The 21,946-nt window shown below is 42.4% G+C and overlaps 1 protein-coding gene across 1 annotated transcript in view; it reads left to right on the forward strand.

Moving 5' to 3' along the window:
* Nucleotides 1–246: 246 nt before the first annotated feature.
* Nucleotides 247–21,946, forward strand: part of ITGB4 (integrin subunit beta 4) — a gene marked incomplete in the record, with an annotated part of 126,861 nt that continues 105,161 nt past the window's right edge. The window contains 1 exon segment of the mRNA XM_073608132.1: nt 247–560.

Consider the following 21,946-nt stretch of genomic DNA (forward strand, 5'->3'; position numbering starts at 1 on the left):
AGAGGGAGGGTGGTTTATTCAGTGTCTTGCCTTTTGTTCTCTCCCTGCTCCCCCTCCATGCCTCCACCCCCCAAACAATCATTTTTCAGTAACACTGAACTCAAAGCCTCAGTACTCAGGCACTGAAATTTGTCTCACATCCAGCTCTTTCCAACACAGGAAAAAAATGTGAGAGGGAGTCGGAGGGGGGAGTCCATGGTAAGGCAAAGGGCTGTTCCAGCTTTGTACCTGCCCTCCAGGTGTGCTCACAATCCTTTGGAATGTCAGAGACAGCAGAGCAAGGTCTGAGTCACGCACAGCACTCCATAAAACTTCTTTTCTTCTTCCCTCTTCTGCATTTTTCACAGGCAGGGAAGAAAAGACCTGTCTCTCCTGCATCACAACCAACGCCAATCTTTCCCTCTGGACCTTGTTTTTTAGCAGGATACCATCAACCGTGAAGAATTACAAAAGGACGAACCAAGAATTGGCATCCACTTCTCAAACTGTGCTCCGGGGACATTGGAATTATACACAACGATTTGCTCTTTGGGGCTGAATTAAAGGAATCTTCTTATCTGGTAAGTTGACCTTACACAAAGCTTTGCCTTTTATTCGTTTTCCTGATCCCTGTACTGTTGTGGACTCAAATGATGCATTAGATTTAAAGAAAATTATAACTTGTGTAGAGGAGTTTAAAAATCAGTAGCCGTGTACTCACCGATAAAAAAAAAAAGGTATTGCGCTGATTAGTCACTAAAATACAATTGCGGGTCGCAAATGCTTCAGTCGTTTTTTTTTATTTCGTTGTATTTTAAAGTTCGATATCAAATCGTTTTCTTAGTGTTCTGTATGGTATGTTTTACTGCGACAGATTGGGTGTGCATGATATGTGCACAAAAAAGAAGTTCATGCAGAAATGCATTGGGGTAAATATATAATAATAGAGACTTTGACTACAGGATATTACAGGTAAGCTATTTTTTACTTGGATGGGTTTGTATATGAGAAAATTGAGTACTGTCCGTGATACTTTTTTTATTTATTTGAGAATAAATATATATGAGTATATGAGAATCCTCAAATGCTTTGAAGAGTTGTCTTGGATTACAGCAGATGCCTATACAGTGTTAGAATCATATTGCGGTAGACTGTGAATGTACCAGTATAATCCCATCGACTGGCCATATACAGCTCAATAAAAATAAGCAATCCAACCAATTCAAATGTTGCTTTGGGCAATCAAGTCATGCAGAGGTGTGGTTACCTTTTTTTTTTTTTTTTTAATTACCAAAAAGATTTTCCAGGATGTTATAAGGAATAGTTAACTGATTCCATTTTTTTGCTGTAGTATGAGTTTACGTAGAAGAATCTACAAATGCTTTGAAGAGCCCTTGGATTACAGGAGATACCTACAGTATTAAAATCTTATTGAAGCAGACTGTGAAAGTAACAGCATAATCCCATAGGTTGGACATACTCAGCTCAATAAGAGGCAGTAGATACCTACAGTGTTAAAATCTTATTGAAGCAGGCTGTGAAGTTAGGAGGAGAATCCCATCGGTTGGACATACACAGCTCAATAAAAGACAGCAGATGCCTACAGTGTTAAAATTGTATTGCGGTAGACTGTGAATGTAACAGTATAATTCCATTGGCTAGCTATACACAGCTCAATAAAAGCAAGCAATGCAACCAATTTAAATGTCGCTTCGGGCAATAAGGTCACACAGAGGTGTGGTTACCAATTATTTTATATTTTTTATACACACAAAAAAGATTTTCCAGCATGTTAAAAGGAATAGATAACTGATTCCATTTCTTTGCTGTAGTATGAGTTTACTTAGAAGAATCTGCAAATGCTTTGAAAAGTCTTTGGGATTACAGCAGATACCTACAGTGTTTAAATCCTATTGAGGTAGACTGTGAAATTCAGAGTGTAATTCCATCAGTTGGACACACAGCTCGATAAAAGGCAGCAGATGCCTACAGTGTTAAAATCTTATTGAAGTAGACTGTGAAAGTAACAGTATAATCCCATCGGTTGGACATGCACAGCTCAATAAAAGCATGCAATGCAACCAATTCAAATGTGGCTTCGGGCAAACAGGTCTTGCAGAGTTGTGGTTATCATTTTTTTTTTAAATATACAAAAATATTTTCCAACATGGTGAAAAGAATAGATAAATGATTCCTTTTTCATAACTGTAGTATGGGTTTACTTATGCCGCGTACACACGAGCGGACTTTTCGACCGGACTGGTCCGGCGGACAATTCGGCCGTGTGTGGGCTTCATCGGACCTGCAGCGGACTTTTTCGGTTGAAAATCTGATGGACTTTAGATTTGGAACATGTTTCAGATCTTTACGTCGGAACTCCGCCAGACCCAGTTCCTATCGAAAAGTCCGCTCATCTGTATGCTAGTCCGACGGACGAAAACCGACACTAGGGCAGCTATTGGCTACTGGCTATCAACTTCCTTATTATAGTCCGGTCGTACGTCATCACGTACGAATCCGTCGGACTTTGGTGTGATAGTGTGTAGGCAAGACCGTTCGTTGGGAAAGTCCATTGGAAGTCCGCCGAAAGTCCGTCAGATAGACCGTCGGACCAGTCCGGTTGAAAAGTCCGCTCGTGTGTACGCGGCATTGGAAGAATCTGCCAATGCTTTGAAGAATCCTTGGATTACAGCAGATATATAGAGCAGTGTTTCTCAACTCCAGTCCTCAAGGCGCCCCAACAGGTCATGTTTTCAGGCTGTCCATTATTTTGAACAGGTGATTTGACCAGTTTCACTGCCTTAGTAATTACCACAGCCGTTTCATCTGAGAGAAATGCTGAAAACGTGACCTGATGGGGCACCTTGAGGACTGGAGTTGAGAAACACTGATATAGAGTGTTAAAATTGAGGTATACTGTGAAATTCAGAGTATAATCCCATTGGTTGGCCATACACAGATCGATAAAAGACCTACAGTGTTAAAATCCTATTGAGGTAGAATGTGTGGTTAAGAATATAATCCAATGGTTTGGCCATACACAGCTTGTTAAAAGACTGGAGATATCTACAATGTTAAAATCTTATTGAGGCAGATTGTTAAATTCAGAGTATAATCCCATTGGTTTGTCATACACAGCTCGATAATAGGCTGCAGATGCCTACAGTGTTAAAATCTTATTAGGGTAGACTGTGAAGTTAAGAATATAATCCCATGGTTTGACCATATACAGCTCAATAAGAGACGGGAGATGCCTACAGTGTTAAAGTTTTATTGCGGTAGACTATGAAGTTAATATAATTAAATGGTTTGGCCATACACAGCTCAATAATAGCAAGCAATGCGACCAATTCAAGCATCGCTTTGGGCAATCAGATTGTGTAGAGGTGCGGTACCCGCCGCTTTCTGGAACCAATTTGTTTTTTGATTACACAAAGATTTGAAAGAAATATATAAATGATCCCATTTTCTTTGCTGTAGTATGCGTTTACTTACAAGAATCTGCAAATGCTTTGAAGAGTCCTTAGATTACAGCAGATACCTACCTTCAAATATTATTAAATTAGACTTTGAAGTTATGAATATAATCCCATTAGTTGGCCATACATCACTCAATAGAGGACAGCATACACAGCTTTGATGAGTCCTCTAAATACAGAAGATACCTACCTTCAAATTTTATCAAGGTAGAATTTGAAGTTATGAATATAATCCTATTGGTTGGTCATACACCACTCGATAGAGGAGAGCCAATCCCTACAGTGTTTTAGGCACAATCCTATTGGAGTAGACTGTGAAGTTATGAATATGATCCCTTCAGTTGGCCATACACCACTCAATAGAGGACAGCAGATGCCTACGGTGGTTTAGGCACAATCTTATTGAGGTAGACTGTGAAGGTAACTGTGAAAGTTTAATCCCATTGGGGGATCCCATGTATAGAGGTGTGGTAACCTTAATTTCTGATTTTCAGAAACAATTTTTTATATTTGAGGAATCATGAAAAGGTTTGCAGGTTTGTTGACTTGCAGGTGGTTTTAGTCTGGTCTAATGTCTCACTTCCCAGTGTTCTCAAGGACACATCTACTATGGTCACCCATCCACAGTGCTTGCATTCCAAGCACAGCAATTAAATACATACGTTTCCATGTTAGGCGGTATCTGGGAAGTTGCACTTCACACACAGTTGGCTGCAACAAAACATAAACAGTTTGCTCCCATTACCTACTCCCTGGTGTAGAAAGTTCAATGCTTTTCTCCAGTTTAACCCTTTATCAGCTGACTGCGACTGACAGCTTTGTAATGTGTCTGATACAATGTCACTTTAATATATCCCTAAGCATGTTGGGACACTGCAAATAGTTGTGTGATGGGCCGCATAAATTATACAATGGATGTTTTGTTAGAACTCCTCTCCCATTGTTACTTGATACTCTAGGTTAAGATAGTGGGTGTGAGCAGGTATAAGTCAGCAGAAAACATCCCTCCAGGGACATGCTCTGAGTATTCAGTATGTAGGATCAGTAGAGTAGGTTGCAGGGATTTTTCAAGTGAAGAACAAGTCCAAGTGCCTGATTAGTAAGGCCAGCCTAGGGACCTCCCAAAGCTAATACTGTTCACTGGTGTCAGTTGTTTGGCTATGTGCAGTGGAAAAAAGGTGGTCAACTCAGAACTATTCATTGTTCTGCAATTTAAAATCCTCTCTTTTGCAGAAGGTTAACTAGATGGATCTAATAAAATATGTTGGGCTGGTGACCCTGAGTGGAGATTCTTCACCATACACACATCAATCAGAGCAGGAGCTGCAATTAATGACACATGCTGCACATTATACAGCTGCCCACTACCCGTTCAGACCTGCGATCACAGAAGGAAGTCTTCCAGAGGCTCTGAGAAGCCACATGACCAAATGGCAATGGTGCAAAGGAAGTTGATGCTGGAAGATAGATAGGAACACCTATCTTTAACCAAGTCCAATAATTACTTTAGCACCATGGCACACTTTGCTATTCAGAATTTGTTTAGTCACAGAAATCTATCCCTAACATTCAGGAGTTGGTTTGTTGTGTTTGACCCACAGACCAAACGTTCCCAGTTCCCTATAAGATGGATAAATAAGAAAAGTGCTACTGGACAGCATGGGGGCTGAGCTTAAGCTGGCCATATACAGAGCAAATTTCAGCTGGTTCCTGATGAACCAGCCTAAATTCACTACAGGTGGCCCTGTGGACACTCTCCCACCCGACATCCTCACCGGGCAATTCTTAAAACAGTTTATGCATCCAACCAGATGTGCAGGTTTTTTGAGAGCTGGCAGTGCCGGCTGGCAGAATACAATCGATTGAGCAGGGGATTCCTCTAACCATGCTGTTTCGGAATCTGTCTGTCTGATTTTTTTCCATTCAGCCTGCTGGCTGAACAAAATAAAATCTGTGTGTGTTTGGCCAGCTTTAGACAGCATGCAAGTAGAAAATAATTTGACTGCCAAATATGTCTTTCCCTTGTCTGTATAATATAAGGGTTCCTGTGGGAGTTGTTGAGGGATGTCATTGACCCATTCTTATTGTACATACATATGTGTCTTTATTTTGTATTATGGGATGCAGTCTTTTTTGCATTAGCATTTACAGGTTTATGGGTGCTAGGATGCACACCTGGTTGTGCCAAAAAGTTTGGTTTTGGAACTCCCATCAATCGGCATATCAATTTTATTATAATTAATTACAATATATAGTGTAAGATTACGATTGCCTTAACCCAGCAAGGTCTACTGAGAGCGTCAACATGCCAATGGTGGCACAGTATTTACTAGTGAGAGTGTCTACATGCCAATGGCGGCACATTATTTCCTAATGAGAGTGTCTAAATGCCAGTAGTGGCACAGTATTTCCTACTGAGAGTGTCTAAATGCCAGTGATGGCACAGTATTGCCTGAGAGTGTCAAAATGCCAATGGAGGCACAGTATTATCTACTAACAGTGTCTAAATGCCATCGGTGGCACAGTATTTCCTACTGAGAGTGTCTACATGCCAATGGTGGCACAGTATTTCCTACTGAGAGTGTCAAAATGCATATGGTGGCACAGTGTTTCCTACTGAGAGTGTCTATATGCCAATAGTGGCACAGTATTGCCTACTGAGAGTGTCTACATGCCAATGGTGGCACAGTATTTCCTATTGAGAGTGCCTACATGCCAATGGTGGCACAGTATTTCCTATTGAGAGTGCCTACATGCCAATGGTGGCACAGTATTTTCTACTGACAGTGTCTAAATGCCAATGGTGGCACAGTATTGTCTACTGAGAGTGTCAAAATGCATATGGTGGTACAGTATTTCCTACTGAGAGTGTCTATATGCCAATAGTGGCACAGTGTTGCCTACTGCCAGTGTCTAAATGCCAATGGTGGCACAGTATTTTCTACTGAGAGTGTGTAAATGCCAGTGGTGGCACAGTATTTTCTACTGAGGGTGTCTATATGCCAATAGTGGCACAGTATTGCCTACTGCCAGTGTCAAAATGCATATGATGGCACAGTGTTTCCTACTGAGAGTGTCTATATGCCAATAGTGGCACAGTATTGCCTACTGAGAGTGTCAAAATGCATATGGTGGCAAAGTATTTCCTACTGAGAGTTTCTATATGCCAATAGTGGCACAGTATTGCCTGCTGCCAGTGTCTAAATGCCAGTGGTGGCACAGTATTTTCTACTGAGAGTGTGTAAATGCCAATGGTGGCACAGTATTGTCTACTGAGTGTCAAAATGCATATGGTGGCACAGTATTGCCTACTGAGAATGTTTAAATGCCTATGAAGGCACAGTATTGCTTACTGAGAATGTTTAAATGCCTATGGTGGCACAGTAAAGCTTACTGAAAGTCTAATTGCCTACTGAGAGTGTCTACATGCAGGGGTCAGGAGTAAGTAATTCACAAACTGCGGGGGTCAGGAGTGCATAACACACATAGTGCAGGGATCAAAAGTAAGTAATTCACAAACTGCAGGGGCCAGGAGTGCATGGCCAAAAAAAAAAGAGGGGGTTAACCTGTCTGTCTTTCCTCCCCCAGCCAGAATTCTGCCTGCACTGCTGTCAGAAAATCCATCCGGGCAGGTGGTGTATGTGTTCAGAGATAATGCACCCAGCTCTCCTCCCCTCCCTTTAAAGGCATCCGGTGTGACAGACAGGCTAGCTGGGACTCAAGTCATGTGACACATCAATATCACGTGATCACTTTGTTTATAAACAAAGTGGGCCGCTGGAGATTTCAGCTGTCAAACTGGACAGTCAGTTCAATGACAGAATAGCATTATCAGGTGAGATCCGGTAAGGGCTCTTGCAGATGGGGGTAAGCTTGCTGCCCTCTGAAAAGCAATCCCTGGTGGATTTTTTTTTTTTAGAGGGCATTCAGGAGGCACTACTGCACTTCATTATGCCCTTTTTTTTTTTGGTTACTTTTTAAAATTGCTGAATGACAATTTTTACATTGTGGGACCGTGCCACAACTGTGAGCCAAATGTTTGGCTGATAGCTGTGGTGTGGGCCTATTGACCTCAATGGACGAGTTTGACAGCGGTGCTACCTGTCCATTTCTGCAGCCCCGGTTATAAAAGCAAAGAATTATAGACGCAGCATGTATACTGCCCTTTCAGGCTGAAATGGTAGTATTCCATTAGCCAGCCAGGAGGGGCTGTAAAGCCACTGCTCAGCTGTCTATTTTTACTGACCCCCCCCCCCCCCCCCCCCACCCGCAACCAGTGTGAAAGAGCCCTAAGTTCCCTGGTATGCTCATGAGTCCCTCCCTCCTGAAAATAGGGACAAAGTACATCCTGTATTTAGGCTGGGTTCACACTTATGCGAATTGGATGTGGATTTCCTCGCATCTAATTTGCACGACAGGAATTGGAGCCGGTTCACAAATCTCTAGGGCGGCCGCGGTCCGCACTGGAAAATAGTCCTTTGTGTCTTTGGCTCCGTTTCAGGTCCGAATTTAGGCAAAAATTTTAGACCTGATTCGCACCCAAAACGCAAAACAGGGACGCATCAAACGCCCTGCTGGGAGCCGCAGCCACAGCAAGTGTGAACCTGGCCTGAATCAGTATAGGGTGGCACTTTTCACTTTGAGATCCAGGGTGCTCTGATATTATAAGGGATGGGTGGTAACCCTAATCACTACAGACAGTGTGGAATTCCTCCACTTCTCATTATGTGCCAGTCAGACACGCCACAGTTCTAAGTAACTAATTTAATATAATCTTTAACATTAATGTCATTTTAAAATTCGTTTTTAACATTTTAAAAACCTCAGTTGGTGATCCTGCCACGACGGACTTTGTTCAGGCACTTCCTGTTATGGGGTGGCAACCGTCTCTCAATTGTGCTCCTGTCACCTTGTCCCGCAGACTTCTAATGTAGACTACAAATGGGACAACCCGCATTGGGGGTTATTTAAGAAAGGCAAATCCACTTTGCACTACAAGTGCACTTGGAAGTGCAGTCCAAATCTTTAAATCTAAGGAGTAGATCTGAAATGAGGGGAAGCTCTGCTGATTTTATCATCCAATCATGTACAAGCTAAAATGCTGTTTTTTTATTTTCCTTGCATGTCCTCCTCAGATCTACAGGGACTGCACTTCCAAGTACACTTGTAGTGCAAAGTGGATTTGCCTTTAGTAAATAACCCCCGTTGTGTTGGTATGGTCCACTGCTGTTATTATCCAGAGCAATGATATGCAGCTGACACTGAAGTGATTGCATGTGGACACAGAGTGGCTGAAAAAGCATGGAGTAGATCAGCAGCACAAAGTTATGACTAATGGAGGTATGGATGGAAGCCTGACATCTTACATTTGTCATTTTGAAAAGGATCAGTAATTCAGTAATCACTTTAGGCTGGCCTGAAATTCGATCAATTCTGGTTCAACTGGCTGAAATTCAAGGCACTGGTGTCCCTGTCGGCGCCCTCCACTCAACAAAAGTTGATTTTTTTTTTTTTTTTTCTTGCACAAAGCAAAGGGCTGTCACTTCTACAGAACAGGAAGCCATTATATTAGATAAGGTACATAAGTTTGGGATGCTATTGAGTCCATGGGTAAAACATTTATCTTCCTCCCAATTTTGATGAATCCCTGCTCCTACCCTAATTAAAAGCTTAGGCTTCTGGCATACAAACTTTTCATACTTCTCTCCGGCTGATTTCTGGGGGTCTTACTCCAACACCCCCCCCCCCTCTCCCCTCCATAGCCCCCTTTTCTTCTCCCCTTCCCTCACAACCCCTCTTCCTCCCCTACTATCTTATTTTCTCCCTTCTTTTAAATACTGACTATCCTCCTCCTTTTTTACTCATCACCCAACTTCAGAAACCTTGGACTTTCTCCCACCTACTATACACTATATTACCAAAAGTTTTGGGACGCCTGCCTTTACATGAACTTTAATGGCATCCCAGTCTTATGTCCCATACACACGATCAGACATTCTGACAACAAACTCCTGGATTTATTTCCGACGGATGTTGGCTCAAACTTGTCTTGCATACACACGGTCGCACAAATGTTGTCGGAAATTCCGAACGTCAAGAACGCTGTGACGTACAACACGTACGACGAGCCGAGAAAAATGAAGTTCAATAGAAAGTGCGACTCTTCTGCTTGATTCTGAGCATGCGTGGAATTTTGTGCGTCGGAATTGTGTACACACGATCAGGATTTCCGACAACAGATTTTGTTGTCGGAAAATTTGAGAACCAGCTCTCAAATTTTTGTTGTCGGAAATTCCGACAACAAATGTCCGATGGAACCTACACATGGTCGGAATTTCTGACAACAAGCTCATATCGAACATTTGTTGGCAATTCCGACCGTGTGTATGCAGCATTAGTCCGTAGGGTTCAATATTGAGTTGGCCTACCCTTTGCAGCTTCAACTCTTCTGGGAAAGCTGTCCACAAGGTTTAGGAGTGTGTCTATGGAAATGTTTGACCATTCTTCCAGAAGCACATTTGTAAGGTCAGGCACTGATGTGGACGAGAAGGCCTGGCTCGCTTTAATTCAGCCAAAAGGTGTTCTATCGGGTTGAGGTCAGGACTCTGAGCAGGCCAGTCAAGTTCCTCCACACCAAACTCACTCATCCATGTCTTTATGGACCTTGTTTGTGCACTGGTGCAGTCATGTTGGAACAAGAAGGGACCATCCCCAAACTGTTCCCACAAAGTTTGGAATATGAAATTGTCCAAAATGTCTTGGTGTGCTGGCATCTTAAGAGTTCCCTTCACTGGAACTAACGGCTCTATGTCCAAACTCTGAAAAACAACCCCACACCATAATTCTCCCTCCACAAATAATTTGGACCAGTGCACAAAGCAAGGTCCATAAAGACATGGATGACTGAGTTTGGGGTGGAGGAACTTGACTTGCCTGCACAGAGTCCTGACCTCAGCTTGATAGAACACCTTTGGGATGAATTAGAGCAGAGACTGTGAGCCAGGCCTTCTCATCCAACATCAGTGCCTGACCTCGCAAATGCGCTTCTGGAAGACTGGTCAAACATTCCCATAGACACACTCCTAAACCTTGTGGACAGCCTTCCCAGAAGAGTTGAAGCCGCTATAGCTTATATCACCTAATGAACAGTGACTCTCATGTTGATTACAATAGACCACTTTGTTATATAAAAGGAATTTTAACCTTTGACTCCCTTAACTTCTGCATTGAACAATATGTTGTCACAATTAGGCTATTTTACCTTTTCTCCCTCCTCCTGCCATCTGTCTATTCTGTATGCATATGCAAGATAACGATGGCGTACTGATGTTATGTTAAGCTATCCTCTAAGCTTTTTTCAAACATACTTTGAATAGTAAACTTTTTGTGGTCTTACTTTTTCAAACTTTCATATGTTGTTCTGTAGTTGTATTGTACTGTATTTAAATACACCCTCCTATGTGTTTATGATTTGTTTTGTTCAAACACTTTTGTCTCCTTTCAATAAAAACATTAGACAAGGAATTAGAACAGAATAAAGCTCTAGGCACACATAGGGGGTTATTTACGGAAGGCAAATCCTCTTTGCACTACAAGTGCAAACTACAAGTGTAAAGTGCACTTGGAAGTACAGTCGCTGTAGATCCAAGGGGGGCATGCAAGGAAAATAAAAAACAGCATTTTAGCTTGCACGTGATTGGATGATAAAATCAGCAGAGCTTCCCCTCATTTCAGATCTACCCCTCAGATTTACAGCGACTGCACTTCCAAGTGCACTTTCAGTGCAATTTCAAGTGCACTTTGCACTTGTAGTTTGCACTTGTAGTGCAAAGTGCATTTGCCTTTCGTAAATAACCCCCATAGATTGACTTTATTAGGTCCTTACCATTTCTTATTACTGGTAAAGACAAAATTTGGTTTTGGATGGCAAAAAAAAAAAAAAAAAAAATAGTTTAGTACTGCGCTACTGACAGTTTTCGTTACGCACCTGGATGATGTACAAACTGTTTTTATAACTGTATTGTAAGTAAAGTCAATACACAAAACCAGTTTAAGCAAAGTGTGGAGTACAGACACCCAAGAGATGATACCCATACAGCTCTTCCTAGAGGGCTAGAAGCTTACACAGAGCTTGTGTTTTTTTTTGCTCCGGGTGGCTGACTGGTTTGGTTGGGAGCAAAGGAAAAGTAAGCATGAACTCTTGGGGGGGGGGGGGGGGGTTATTTACGAAAGGCAAATCTACGTTGCACAACAAGTGCAAACTACAAGTGCACTTGAAATTGCACTTGCGGTGCACTTGGAAGTGCAGTCGCTGTAGATCCGAGGGGGGACATGCAAGGAAGATAAAAAAACAGCATTTTAGCTTGCACATGATTGGATAATAAAATCAGCAGAGCTTCCCCTCATTTCAGGTCTACCCCTCAGATTTACAACGACTGCGCTTCCAAGTGCACTTTCAGTGCAATTTCAAGTGCACTTGTAGTGCAAAGTGGATTTGCCTTTCGTAAATAACCCCCTTGGTGGTGTTCCCTATAGGATAGAAAATCTTCAGTTTTGGTTTTCAGGTCCACTTTAAGCAAAATAAAAATGGAAAAAATAATAAAGAAAAACAATGAAAGCATTACTCAAAGTTCCTTGAGAAACAAAGAAAAAAATAAAATTAGTCTCTATTGGTAACACCAACACATCACTTTAAAAAACTTAAACAGCACACAGTCAGGATGTTGATTCATAGGTATTGGAAATGCTCCAACCTTCTAACTGGCAAGGACAGGCTGAGAAAAGATAGCAAAACTCACCCTTCCTCCATTCAGTCTGAACTAGATTCTGGTTTGTCCAGATCTACACTCCTGTAGACTATAAAACCTCCTGTATAACATTTCACCTGATTATAGACCCCAGCAGGACCTAACCACCTGCTGCAGATTTGTGCTGCTGCTATATGTTATGTCGTGTTAATGTGTATTGCAGCAAGACAACACATGTTCTAATGGACCTATCCCTTTTTCTGCTGCTCACATCTGTGCGTTGTGGTGCACTAAAATGCTTGATTCATTGATGGTGTGCCATTCAAAACACTGTGACATGTGGATAAACACACGTTTCACCATGTTAATGCAACACATGGATATAAATCTGACCTAAAGGGCTATTTCCACCATTGCACTGTGCCAATGTAAAGAAATGCACGCAATGCATGTTGTTGTTTTGTGATCCCATTCATTCTAAATGGCACCCTGTAACGACACCCCGAGTATGAAAGGGGTTAAAGCCATTTAAGACATTCCATTTCTGAACAAAAAGGCAGCTACCGAACACTTCAATCAGCCGAACTAGAAACCCATACGAATAATTCTCCCCCAAGTACAAGGCGAGGCTCTGTCTTGAGGCTCAAACTGGACTGACTCTTTATTCAAACACATGTTATACAGATCCACTTCAAAACACTCCCCCCCCTGGAAAACAGGGCGGGTTAAACTGTCCAATGACAATGGACACACAGGTCAGGTGTGCTTAACTTCTCATCAGTAAACAGTCTTAACAGGGGGGCTGCTGGAGGAATCCCCCCTCCCTTTTTCCTCATAGCAAGACACTTAGACATCCAATAATAGTTGAGGCAGACAGCCACAATAGAATAGAATACAGTCACACCCAAACCATCACAGCAAAGAGTCCACAACAGGATGAGACAGCACACATTATATATACATATATACAGCATTGAGTCTGACTAGCACAGATCACAGTGGGGTTCCCATTCACCCTGTGCCCCTATTAGTGACTCTCGTCACAATGGCATATCCAGGGTTCCCAGAGTCTGTGTGTCGTGGGGGACATGGACCTGAATCTAAAGTAACGCCACCTCAAGGGTCCCCAGGCATACAGCTCACAACGAGCACCGTTCCCCCAAATGCCAGGGCCCATAATTGGTAGGCAAGAGGCTAGCATTCAGTCCCCTCCAAAAGCCTCTGTCCCGGCTAGGTCTGTCACACACCCCAACACATCTTTTCAATGTATCCGCATGGCAGTGAAGTCTAACATGCTTTGCAGTGCACCTTTTTGCTGTGTGCGCTAAATTTGGTCCGTTGTGATGTCTTTAGCAGCCAATTCAAATGAATGGGCCACTCAAACGCAATGCATATTACCGTGCAACACAAAGTGAATTAATCTGTGTGTCTTTAACACATTGATCTGTTAAGGATATGGGACTTTCAAGGTGCAAAAATACACAAAACGACAGTATATAAAAAGAAAATATATACAAATTTGATTAAACGAATTACATCAATAAAAACAGTACATTCAGTATACTCATAGCCACGGATGAATGCAAGGCATGCTATAAATGACAATGGTCTACTGCAGTCACGTTCAGGTTTTCTACATGTTTCGCCGTATAGCTTCTTCAGGATAGAACGTGAAGATTCTTTAAGTATCAAGACCTATACTTTAACAGCTTTAATTGTGCAATGAAAACGAAAAGAAAAAATATCCGTTACTAATTAGAAAATTCTGATGTTCGGTATTCTAATGGGTATTTTTCTTTTCATTTTCATTGTACAATTAAAGCTGTTAAAGTATAGGTCTTGTTATTTAAAGAATCTTCACGTTCTTTCCTGAAGAAGCTATACGGCGAAACATGTAGAAAACGTGAACGTGACTGCAGTAGACCATTGTCATTTGTAGGATGCCTTGCATTCATCCTTGGCTATGAGTATACTGAATCTGTTTTTATTGATGTAATTCATTTAATAAAAATTGTATATATTTTTATACACTGTCGTTTTGTGTATTTTTGCACCATGAAAGTCCCATATCCTCTTTATGTACTTTCTTTCATCTAAAAACGGGAAGTTGGTACAATATTTTTGTTAATTTTAACATCTGACCACAATCTTTACCATTAATCTGTTTGTCTTTAAAACAGCAGACCAAACTGGTGGGAATGGGCCCCTTAAGGTTTCCAGAAACCTGATGGGATGATGTGTTCTCTACTTTCTGGGTTTCTGGGGACTTTTCGCAAGTCAGAAAACATCCAAGTCCCGCCAGGGTCTCTGAATAACAGTACATAGTAAAGAGTTTTGTGTGGACATAAGCGTGGAAAGTGAGAGTTTGAAAACCCTGCAAAAACATCAAAAAATACAGTATCTCACAAAAGTAAGTACACCCCTCACATTTTTGTAAATATTTTATTATCTTTTCATGTGACAACACTGAAGAAATGACACTTTGCTACGTAAAGCAGTGAGTGTACAGTTTGTATAACAGTGTAGATTTGCTGTCACCTCAAAATAACTCAACACACAGCTATTAATGTCTAAACCGCTGGCAACAAAAGTAAGTACACCCCTAAGGGAAAATGTCCAAATTGGGCCCAATTAGTCATTTTCCCTCCCCGGTGTCATGTGGCTCGTTAATGTTACGAGGTCTGAGGTGTAAATGGGGAGCAGGTGTGTTAAATTTGGTGTTATCGCTCTCACTCTCTCATACTGGTTACTGGAAGTTCAACATGGCACCTCATAGCAAAGAACTCTGAGGATCTGAAAAAAAAAAAATTGTTGCTCTATATAAACATGGTCTAGGCTATAAGGAGATTGCAATATACAAGTAAAGGCGCAGGGAACTAGAGCAATAAGTATCCCGCAGTGTTAGTATATGTTAAAAGCATATTGATTTATGCACTTAATATAACATGACAAGAGTCCATAGTCTTGTAATATATTAAAAAGTCCAAGGACCATATGGGATGGTGATAGGGGGTCCCACACTCAGGGCTGCCATCAGAGGGGAACAGAAACCTTTTTCTGGTACACTGAAAAGACACAAGGGGAGAGGCACCTCTGGGTGCAGATATGGGACAAGTTTCAAGTAGGTCCGTTCCTACTTGATAGGCGCTCTGTGCGCAATACAAACACCACTGGATGGTAAGAAGCTGGCCACAGTGGAGATAGCTGAGAATGAGGCTTGAGGCGCAGTTGGTGTGTAGGTGAGGAGGGATGACGTCACTGGGAAGTGACGCGTTTCCTGAGCGTACAGGCTGCGAGTGACGGGGCAGCCGTGCTCCTTCTTCAAGCTGACAGATGGGACTCGGAAGCTTACAATATAAAATATACGGAGGGGAGTGGCCAGGATGAAAGGTGCAAAGTGATTGGCAGCACATCGTGATAATTACCCAGCGGCAATCAAACACTATGCAATAACATAACATAGTAATGGGAATTGGTGCGGATACGATAGGTTTAAATACATGGCCAAGTTAAACTTTTTATGATTAAAATGGAATTTAAAAGATATTAAAAAGCAAAAGTATGCAATCAAAGACACAAATAAAATACATAGCAAAAACTTAGCCAGCCCATGTAAAAGGTAGTCGGGCCAAACACTAATAGAATAATAAAAAATTAAACAATCAAAAATGAATCAATTGATCATTAATCAACTAATCAATTAGAAAAACAATCATTGGTAGCATAATTATGTGCTCAGACCATAGCCGCACACTACATCACATTGGTCTGCATGGCTGTCGTCCCAGAAGGAAGCCTCTTCTAAAGATGATACACAAAGCCCGCAAACAGTTTGCTGAAGACAAGCAGACTAAGGACATGGATTACTGGAACCACGTCCTGTGGTCTGATGAGACCAAGATAAACTTCTTTGGTTCAGATGGTGTCAAGCGTGTGTGGCGGCAACCAGGTGAGAAGTACAATGACAGGTGTGTCTTGCCTACAATCAATCATGGTGGTGGGAGTGTCATGGTCTGGGGCTGCATGAGTGCTGCCGGCACTGGGGAGCTACAGTTCATTGAGGGAACCATGAATGCCAACATGTACTGTGACATACTGAAGAAGAGCATGATCCCTTCCCTTCGGAGACTGGGCCACAGTACAGTATTCCAACATGACAACGAACCCAAACACACCTCCAAGACATCCACTGCCTTGCTAAAGAAGCTGAGGGTAAAAGCGATGGACTGGCCAAGCACGTCTCCAGACCTAAACCCTATTGAGCATCTGTGGGGCATCCTCAAACGGAAGGTGGAGGAGCACAAGGTCTCTAACATTCACCAGCTGCGTGATGTCATCATGGAGGAGTGGAAGAGGACTGCAGTGGCAACCTGTGAAGCTCTGGTGAACCCCATGCCCAAGAGGGTTAAGGCAGTGCTGGAGACTAATGGTGGCCACACAAAATATTGACACTTTGGGCCCAATTTGGACATTTTCACTTAGGGGTGTACTCACTTTTGTTGCCAGTGGTTTAGACATTAATGGCTGTGTGTTGAGTTATTTTGAGGGACAGCAAATTTACACTGTTATACAAGCTGTACACTCACTACTTTACATTGTAGCAAAGTATCATTTCTTCAGTGTTGTCACATGAAAAGATTGGAGAAAATATTTACAAAAAATGTGAGGGGTGTACTCATTTTTGTGAGATACTGTACATTAAAATTAAATTATAAAAAATGATAAAATGTGATTCTTCTGCATCGTTTCAGTATGTTTTGTATTACTGCATGAATTCTGTAGTCCTTGTTTAGTGGCATGTCCTTCGACGTACATGTCATAGGACCAAATAACCTGGAATGGCTGTATGTAGTTATAATATAATAAATGGCTCTATCGTCTATATTTGTATTATGCACCAGCAGTTCTGGATGTCTATCCAGCTGTCTAAGCTGTCTGAGGTGTTAAAAATTGATCTCTATGTCTCCACCCACTGTCCTAAAATCAGAAATAATCCTCTTATTTTTGGGATATGTGATGGAATGAGACATGTGATCACCTTCTGTTCTAAGAAGGCTTTACTGTGCTACACACTGATTCCGTTGGAGGAGGTTTTAGTCCCTTCTCACCATAACCTGCATGGTTATACACTATATTGTCAAAAGTATTGGGACGCTTGCCTTTACACGCACATGAACTTTAATGGCATCCCAGTCTCAGTCCGTAGGGTTCAATATTGAGTTGGCCCACCCTTTGCAGCTATAACAGCTTCAACTCTTCTGGGAAGGCTGTCCACAAGGTTTAGGAGTGTGTCTATGGAAATGTTTGACCATTCTTCCAGAAGCGCATTTGTGAGGTCAGGGGCACTGATGTTGGATGAGAAGGCCTGGTTCGCAGTCTTCACTCTAATTTATTCCAAAGGTGTTCTATCAGGTTGAGGTCAGGACTTGGTGCAGGCCATTCAAGTTCCCCCATCCCAAACTCGGTCGTCCATGCCTTTATGGACCTTGCTTGGTGCACAGGGGTTGGCCTTGGCCCCTTAGTTCCAGTGAAGGGAACTCTTAAGGCGTCAGCACACCAAGACATTTTGGACAATTTCATGCTCCCAACTTTGTGGGAACAGTTTGGGGATGTCCCCTTCCTGTTCCAACATGACTACGCACCAGTGTACAAAGCAAGAGAAGAGTTGAAGCTGTTATAGCTGCAAAGGGTGGGCCAACTCAATATTGAAGCTGAAGGAGGAGTTGGGTGACTCACCCTAGTTTAGGGGAATCCCTGGAGGACTCCTATTGCATCTTTCATTCCACAGATATGTGTGTAGATCACCATACCAAAGAACCTAAATATGCAAAGAAAATTGGGAAAAGTTCCCAGACAGTCGGTATATAGTGACCCCAGGTAGTATGCTATCAAAAAAGATTGTTTATTGGACTCAAGATTGGATTACAAAAGCAAAAATAAATAATAAACTTCCACCCGACACTGCAATAACAATGTTGTGATTGATCATTTATAATATAGCCCATACAAAGCCCATGGGCAGAAACTCAGGGGAGCAGGTAAACATATCCCCTGTCTAAAATGTGTGTGCAAAATCAATCAAAAGATTTGCTCGATTGAACAATATCAATCCCTAATTTCAGGGATAGTGGATCAGATTGCATCACATATAGACAGTGAGTTAAATGAGTAATATCAATGTTGTTGTTGCGGTCCCGGATGGAGGTTTATTATTGATTTTTGCTTTTGTAATCCACTTTTGAGTCCACTAAACATTTCCAAATTTTCTTTGCAACTCAATATTGAACCCTACGGACTAAGACTGGGATGCCATAAATGTTATGTGCGTGTAAAGCCAGCGTCACAATACTTTTGACAACATAGTGTATGTTCCCATGTGATAACAAGGCATGTATTCTAGGTTAGCATTTCTTTATCTAGTTTGTTCTATGAACTTTTTCGCTACATTTTACCCAACTACTTTCTCATATATGATCTATCTGACACTGAGTGAAGAATGACAGGTACAGAGTTGTCTAGCATAGTTTATATTGTTCTACATCACATGATTACAACCTAGACATTGTACAGTCTATCTAGCTTCAAACAGTCATTAAAGTAGAAAAGATGCAAAAATGCACAAGACTTTTCAGTTTTAAAAATCATTACTGGAGTCTTTGCAGACAGGGTTTCCTACTTCAATTCATGTGAACGCACTGGCCTATTAATCAAAGTAGTAGTAAACCCTCAGCGTTTTTTAACACATTAAGCACAACAAAATAAATATTTCCCTGTAAACTAATTGGTAAAATTCTTTACAACTTTTAATGCTGCCGGCTCTGGTCTCAGTGCTGCTTCCCTGAACTTCCAGTACATGTTAAAGTGGTAGTAAACTCTGTTACACCACTTTTACCTACAGGCAGTGGCGGCATACCCCTTCTATCCATGCGTGCTGCCCCTGGTTTTTTTTTTTTTTTTTTTTAAGCACATGGTTAGAACCAGAGGCTCTAATGGGCTTCAAAAAAGGGTGGGATCGGGGCGTAGAGCTCTGCACTTCAAGCCCACCCAGTTCTGTGACAATAGAAAGTTAATATTCGCTATTGTAACATTGATTCTCTTCCCAGCCAATCAGGAAGCGGGTCGTGAGACCTGTTTCCCGATTGGCCGAAAGGAGAAGTAAACTTATTGGCCAAGGGGGAGGAGACACACAGCCAGAGGAGAAGCAGGGGAAGGCCAACCGACCCACCAGCTGCCGATGGCTCACACACAGCGGCTCAGCCATCCAGCACTCCACGGCTCGGACAGGGGAGGGAGGGGGAGGGGAGATCAGAGTCATCCTGGGCAGGACATATGCCTCCTAAGGCAAGTAGGCCGTCCGTCTCCAGGGGGAAGAATGGCCTGGTCTCCCGGGGGGGTGGGGGGTGGCGTTGGATTAGCCCCCCCAATTTATGGAGCACCAGTTGCCACTACCTACAGGTAAGCCTATAATAAGACTTGCCTATACTAGGTAGGTACTGGTAGGTACTGTGAATATCTCCTAAAAATGCACTTTTTAGGAGATAGTCAGTCAGAGTGCATGCAGCTGGTGGCGTCACTGGCGCATGCACTCTGAAGGTCCAGCATACAGTGCTGGACCTTCAGAGCCCGTGCCTCAAACAGCTCCCACACACATGCACGGGAGAGATGTCATTGCTCCCCTGGCCACTCGTGTAGCTGGAGGCTGTGAAACCGGAAATAAGACCAGGGGAAGATGTCAGCCCTCTCATCGGTGACATTGCAGGGCTGGAGGGCTTCGTTCTAAGGTAAGTTTCTCATAATGTGCTAGTATGCAATGCATATTAGCTCATTAAGGCATTGCCTTGCAGGGATTTTTTTTTTTTTCTTCAACAACTGCTGTTTACTGCTGCTTTAACAGTGGCCAGTGCAGTGTCTGTTAGCTTGGTAATAGGAGGAGGGAGGAGCAGGGCAGTGCCTCGTCATTCTAGGCTATGGGGCTGCGTGTTTCTTTTGATGCACACGGTGTAGGCTAGAGGCCTCCAAACTTTCTAAACAAAGGGCCAGTTTACTGTCCTTCAGACTTTAGGCGGTCTGGACTGTGGCCATCGGGAGTACAAAATGTCCCGGCATCAGTGGGAGACTGGGAGTAAACAATCCCCCATTATTGGTGTCAGTGGGAGGAATTGTGCCCCATCATTGGTGTCATTGGGCCCCATTGTTGGTGTCATTGGAAGGAACTGTGCCCCATCATTGGTGTCATTGGGCCCCATTGTTGGTGTCATTGGAAGGAACTGTGCCCCATCATTGGTGTCATTGGGCCCCATTGATGATGTCATTGGCAGGAACTGTGCCCCGTCATTGGCGTTATTGGGCCCCATTGTTGGTATCATTGGTAAAAATTGCGCCCATCTTTGGTGTCATTTGGCCCCATTGTTGCTGAACAGCCGGCTTCTGTCGGACCTGCTGCTGTTTCTATTGATTGATGCTGCCCAATATTTGGCCTGTGTGTACTAGGTTTATGTTCTGCTGTATACAAGATTACAGGAATCTTAACTTACTTATGTTAGCTCTAAGTATATATGCATTTGGGGATTTTTAATGAATGAATTACTAGGTTAGACGGTGTTATGTCTTATATTTATACAGTATATCTGTCTTGAGTAGTATGCACCATGCGTGTCTGACTACACCTAATGTTTTTGATTTGTGTAATGGCTGGAAAGGTCAGTCATGGACCAGCTACTCTCAAGAACTCCAGTAGTTTTGTATTATCACAAGAATTCCTAGCTCGCCCAACTGCTGAGGACTTTACAAGGCCAAATGATGGTAAGATTGCTCTATTGATTCTCTGTAGTGTAGAATAAATAAATATCTGGAGAATGCGGGTCTAAGTGAATGACACCATCATTATGGCTTTGTGTAAGGGGGGCTAAAACATGGAAATGTCTCTGTTGGAGTCTTCTAATCTTACAAGAAGCCAGTGGGGGGGTTCAGTCCCCTTGTGTACACTCAAAACGAAACACTATTTGTGAAAGGAGTTGGCCTTAACGTAAACCTCCCATAAGAGTTTTATAAAGACTGCTTTTGCTGACCTCTACTGAAATCACAGGCAGAATGGGGCCCGAAGCAAGGTGTCAGCTTTGGCCCCCCATCTCTTTGAATGACATTGATAAGAATTGCAGTAGGCACTATATGCACTGCTTGTACCTGCATGACCCCATCAGGCATCAACTGCCTACAAGTACATCCTGCCTTGTGACAGGCTGGTGCACAGCTTTAACTATTTGCACTATCCTCTGATTGACCACAGGAGCATGAAGGTTGTAGCCGGGCCTCCTAAACATCAACCAAGCTCTGGGCTTCTGGTTGCTAGTTGCCTGGCTGTAAAGGTGATCCTCTTGCTTCAATACTTTGATCCAGTGACCCAAGACAAATAGGCTTCATACCTACATATATGCTGCATATATAGCACATATACTGTACTTCTGACTTTTCTGATCTGCATACCTGGTTATTAAAGTAGAAAGTATTGAAGCCAGAGGAACAGCATGACCGTCAAGCACCTAGCATTTTAGAAGTAGGTCTGAGGCGGCATTTCTTTCATGTCAGGTTTGCTTTAGGGATACAAATGCAGAACTGTTAATGTCTGTTCCCATGCAAGAAAAACATTTGATAATGGGGAAAGGAAAATACATTTTTCAAGCCTGGAATGCAATGGCAAAAAAGCATGCTGTGAAATGTGACAGAAGGATTCATGGAGAACCG

The sequence above is a fragment of the Aquarana catesbeiana genome, linkage group LG12, assembly GCF_042186555.1.
Source record: "Aquarana catesbeiana isolate 2022-GZ linkage group LG12, ASM4218655v1, whole genome shotgun sequence".
NCBI classification, from domain to species: Eukaryota; Metazoa; Chordata; class Amphibia; order Anura; family Ranidae; genus Aquarana; species Aquarana catesbeiana.